The 5,093-nt window shown below is 37.1% G+C and overlaps 1 long non-coding RNA gene across 1 annotated transcript; it reads right to left on the bottom strand.

The window, feature by feature from the left end:
* Positions 1–807: 807 nt before the first annotated feature.
* On the bottom strand, positions 808–1,561 carry LOC122237614. The gene is made up of 2 exons (XR_006216199.1): positions 1,365–1,561; positions 808–1,013 (listed from the first exon to the last, which is right to left on the bottom strand). It is a non-coding gene; the product is annotated as an uncharacterized LOC122237614 (long non-coding RNA).
* Between the last annotated feature and the right edge of the window lie 3,532 nt (positions 1,562–5,093).

Genomic DNA, 5,093 nt, shown 5'->3' on the forward strand with positions numbered 1-5,093 from the left:
GCCAAAGCCTCAGTTACCAATGTCTATAGTAATATTTAAAGCCAAAAACAAGAATGATAGATACAAATGAAGTAAGGTATGAAAAAACTATTTTATTTTTAAATCAGCAATTCATATTAGCACTGCTCTGTTGTCCATTTTAGCAAGAAATTAATTTTAAGGGCAAACTTCAGGATATCCTATAGTAATAATCTGCACTGTCTTCATAACCTTTGAAATGGCTTAATGAAGACAAATTTAAGTCTTGAAAGGTTTCATTACTGTTAAGGAGGGACCCATTCACAGTCTTTCATCACATTAAAGTGGCCTCCCTAACACATAAAATTTAACTACTGAAAGACATAATAGACTGCCTAGGGACCCACCCTGGATGGGAAATTGATAGAACTGCCTTGTCTTTTCTCCTGTTTCCCCTCTCCATTCATGTTTATTTCCTGTTCATCTTTAAATCCAAGCTCTAGCTCTAACTCTCTCGCGCGCTTGCTTGAAATATTCGTCAGTCTTTCAATGATTTTTTTTTTCATGCTTTAACTCCTAGTGCTTCAGAGTGAGGCTAGAAGTGTAAATCAGACCAGTGTGAATGAGGGGATGTAGGGAGGCCGGCCTAAATGAAGAACTGTATGATACTGACGGTGGGGGGGGGGGGGGGGGACCTTGGATAGATGGGTAAAGTGGGGGGAAATTAAAGGAGCCCTAAAAACCAACTAAGTAATTTGGCTTGGTATATATAACACAGCAGTGCCCTTATACCAAATATCATTCACTTAGCCATTGTTACATAAATGTAAAGCACTACTCTGTTCAAACTTTAGGAGGAAATTTTTTTAATAGATAGCAGTAGACCTTAATTAGGATGTTAGTTTATTCTTCTCTAGTATAGGAGTTCCAGAGATATGCAGCCCAAGGCTGGTATGGAGACCCGGCTGAAAAGTCCTCAGGGACATAACTCCTTCCATTCTCAATTTGTTTTAGAGTGTAGCCTCACCGTCATGGTTCTAAACAGGATATACATCCTAGGCAGCAGGATGGAAGAATGGTTAAGAAGCAAGAGTAAAATGTATATCAGCTGCATCTTGGGGAAGTTTCCCATAAGTTACTACTTGACATCCACTCTAAACCCCACTGGTCAGAGCTTAGTGATAGCTACACTTAATTATAGGGAAGGATAGAAAATGTCATCTTTAGGCTGAGGAATGATGTGCCCAGCAAGTAAAATATATTTATATTGAAGAATGGAAAAAAATATTCAGAAAAAAACATTAGGAAAAAAATATTAGGAAAAAAATAAAGATAATATCTACCACATAGAAATTCTTTGGAAGGGGGTTAGAATTAAATGAGAACATATATCTAAAGCAACTTACATAAGGCTTCATAAATGAGAGTCCCAATCCTTCTTCCCCTCTATATACACAAAAATCAGCTTAGCCACATGTATCTGCTGTCTACCTTGCATCTTCAGACCTAGATACAATCATTTACCTTACCAAGTGGAAAAATTAATAAACCACAATTTCTCCCTATTTTGACTTGCAGATATCAGCAACCAAATACAAAACACTGCCTACTACACTTCCCAACCTTGCATAACTGCTTACACTATACATCACAAAGGTGCCCATTAGAAACAATGGGATACTAGTAGTGAAGTCCTGAGCTTACACTCTCCTCTGGGATGTGAGCACCACAAGGGTGGTGATTTCATCTGATCCATTCACACTGAAGCCCTAGCACATGGTCAGTATCAATCAGTATTTGTTGAAGAAATTGTTATTGGAACTGTCAAATATAGGCTTCAAAATAAAAATGTCCCATATTTAAGAGAGAGAGAGAGAGAAAGAGGGACTGAGCTGTATACATCCTTCTTGGATAGATGGGTAAAGTGGGGGGAAATTAAAGAAGCCCTAAAGACCATGTTGCTTTAAATGGCAACATTGTGAATCAAGTGTTTGGAGAAAATTCTGCCAGCACAGTATACTAAAAATGGTTGAATCCATAAAAAATAATAAAATGAAACAAAAAAAAAACCTTTTTAAACACATGAATGAGCTAGCAAGAAAGTAATACTATTCTCTGGAGGCCAGAAAAGTAAGGAAACTCAAATCAGCAAAGTAAATAGTTGTGAATCTAGGAACTCCTTTTGGGGTCTAAGATTACCAGGGTGGGAGGTTGAATTAAAGATATTCATATTTTAAAACAGGAACCCATGAAGGCAAACATCCTTTTCTAAGTGGATGACTTAGAAAGAACCATCCATAGTGCATGTCAATAGGATACTTTATTATCTCAATCTTGGGTCTAGGTGAAGCTGAAGAAGGAAGGAAGGAAGGAAGGAAAGAAGGAAAGAAGGAAGGAAGGAAGGAAGGAAGGAAGGAAGGAAGGAAGTGGAGGAGGGAGGGAGGAAAGGAGGAAGGAAGGAAGGAAGGAAGGAAAAAAGGACAAAAGAAAGAAGAAAAGAAGGGAGGAAAGGAAAGGAAAGGAAAGGAAAGGAAAGGAAAGGAAAGGAAAGGAAAGGAAAGGAAAGGAAAGAATGAAGGAAATGGGGGAGGGAGGGAGGAAAGGAGGAAGGGAGGAAGGAAGGAAAAAAGGAAGAAAGAAAGAAGAAAAGAAGGAAGGGAGGGAAGGAAAAGAGGGAGAAAATAAAAGGAAAGGAAAGGAAAGGAGGAAGGAGGAGAGAGGGGAGGGAGGGAAGAAGGAAAGAAGAAAGGAAGGAAGGAAAGAAAGAAGAGAAGGGAAGGGAAGAGGGAAGGGAAGGGAAGGGAAAAGAAAAAAGGGAGAATTCACCCCTAAGAATTCTTAGGCATAAATCTACACTTACGAGAGTTTGGAGTCAGAATGCAAACAACCTGTATAACTCAGAAAACCTCAAGCCAAAAATAGAATTTAAAGTAGTCTCAGGTAGGTAGTGTCCTCAGCCAATCAAAAGTCACTAAAAATAACAGGAAAGAAACCAGCATGAGTAAGAGTTGGCAGAAACAACAAACCACAAAGAATGGCAAAGAAAACATTATCAGAATGATAATGTTGAAATTATCAAATATGCACTATAAAATACGAATGTTCAATTTTAAAAAGAGATAAGGAGAAATTGAAAGATTAAAGGGAATCAGAGACTATCAAAGTTGGTGAAGCAGATTTACAAAGAAACCAAATAAAACCTCTAGAAATGAAAATAAAATAATTAAAATTAGAAACTTAATGAAAAGTTAAACAGCAGATTAGACCAGCTGAAGAGAGAATTAGTGAACTGGAAGACATATCTTAATTAGAGTTCCCCTTGGAGTCAACCCTGAGTGACAAGGATTTAAATGCAAATAATTTATATAAGAGATGAAAGAAACACCAGTAAAGACATAAGTAAATGAAACAGAGAAGGCAAAGCAACCAACTAAGGACATATCACTGGGACACTTGGGTGGCTCTGTCACTTAAGCATCCGACCCTTAGTTTAGGCTCAGGTCATGATCTCGTGGTTTCATAATTTCGAGCCCCGCATGGTGCTTTGTGCTGACAGCATGAAGACTTCTTGGGATTCTCTCTCTCTCCCCCTCTCTCTCTGCCCCTCCCCCACTTGCACTGTCTCTGTCTCTCTCAAAATAAATAAATAAACTTAAAAAAAATAAAGAAAAAAAAAAGGATATATCATCAAGCCAGTTTACCACTGTGGACAGCTGGAACTTACTACCACTAACGGTGCTCTGGAAGTCAACCTAGAACACATACCTCAGAGTTATTTCACCCAATGAGAAGGAAACTGGGGTATTCATGAGTCTATCAATGATTGTTCCCATGAAGACATAGTCAGACACGTCTGACCTGCCACATGAATGGCAAAGTGGGTTCTGAAAAACAGAGCAAAGAAATTCAGATATTGGCAGTTAGAAGCCAGGCACACATGCACTGATGTGGTAACAGTAAGGGGATATATAGAGATGGGATATTGACAGTATCTGCTATAGTTGTTTTGAAGGAATTATCCATAATGCATCATAGACAGACAAAGAGCTGGAAAATAAAAGAAAGATAAAGAGTTATGGAAGATAGAGAAATGTACATATTCTATAATCCTGTAATTACATTCTGAGGCATATTACCTACAGAAACTGTAGCATGTGTATACTAGGAAATGTGTATAAGCCTATACATAAAGGCATAGTGTATAATGGCAAGAAAATGAATAAACATCCCAAATATCCATCAAGAGTATAACAGATAAATAAATGGGGGTATATTTACACAATGGAATTCTACAAAGCAGCAAAAACAAAGAACTGTTTATTTATATCAGTATGTATAAATCTCTTAAAAACAGAATTGAGCCAGAAAAGCACATCACAGGAGAATATGTACAGTAGGATTCCATTTTTATAAAGCTCAAAAACAAGCAAAACAAACATATAAATAGTATATTGTTTAAGAATTAATCATATTAGGGTTGCCTGGATGGTTCAGTACACTCTTGATCTCGGCTCAGGTCATGATCTCTCATTTCATGGGTTTAAGCATCACGTCAGGCTCTGCATACACTGACAGTACAGAGCCTGCTTGGCATTCTCTTCCTCTCTCTCTGCCCCTTGTCTGTCTGTCTCTTCTCTTCTCTTCTCTTCTCTCTCTCTCTCTCTCTCTCTCAAAATGGGTAAATAAACTTTAAAAATGATTTAAAGAATTAATCATAATAATAGCCAGTTATTTTACTTAGTGGGTACTCTGTGCCAAGCACTAATCTGAGTATATTACATGAACTCATTTAACCTTTGTAACAATTCTATGAGGTAGATACTCTCATTATGCCCAATTTACAAATGAGGGAACTAAAGCCCAGAGCAGTCAAGGGACTTTCCACAGCCACACAATTAATGTAATATGTAGTGAAACTAGAAAGAAAAACAACAGAAATATTAACCCAAAGTCAAGTTCATGGTTATCTCTGAAGAGAAGGATATATAGCTTCAAGGATTCTGAAAACATTCTTTTTAATATGCATTATGGGTATATAAGTGTTCATTACTATTCTTTAAACCATTTTGTTATATTCTCTTTTTATGTATATTTCATACTAAAAATTATTAACAAAAAACACATTGGCATAAGCA

This window comes from Panthera tigris, chromosome B1 (assembly GCF_018350195.1).
Source record: "Panthera tigris isolate Pti1 chromosome B1, P.tigris_Pti1_mat1.1, whole genome shotgun sequence".
NCBI lineage: Eukaryota > Metazoa > Chordata > Mammalia > Carnivora > Felidae > Panthera > Panthera tigris.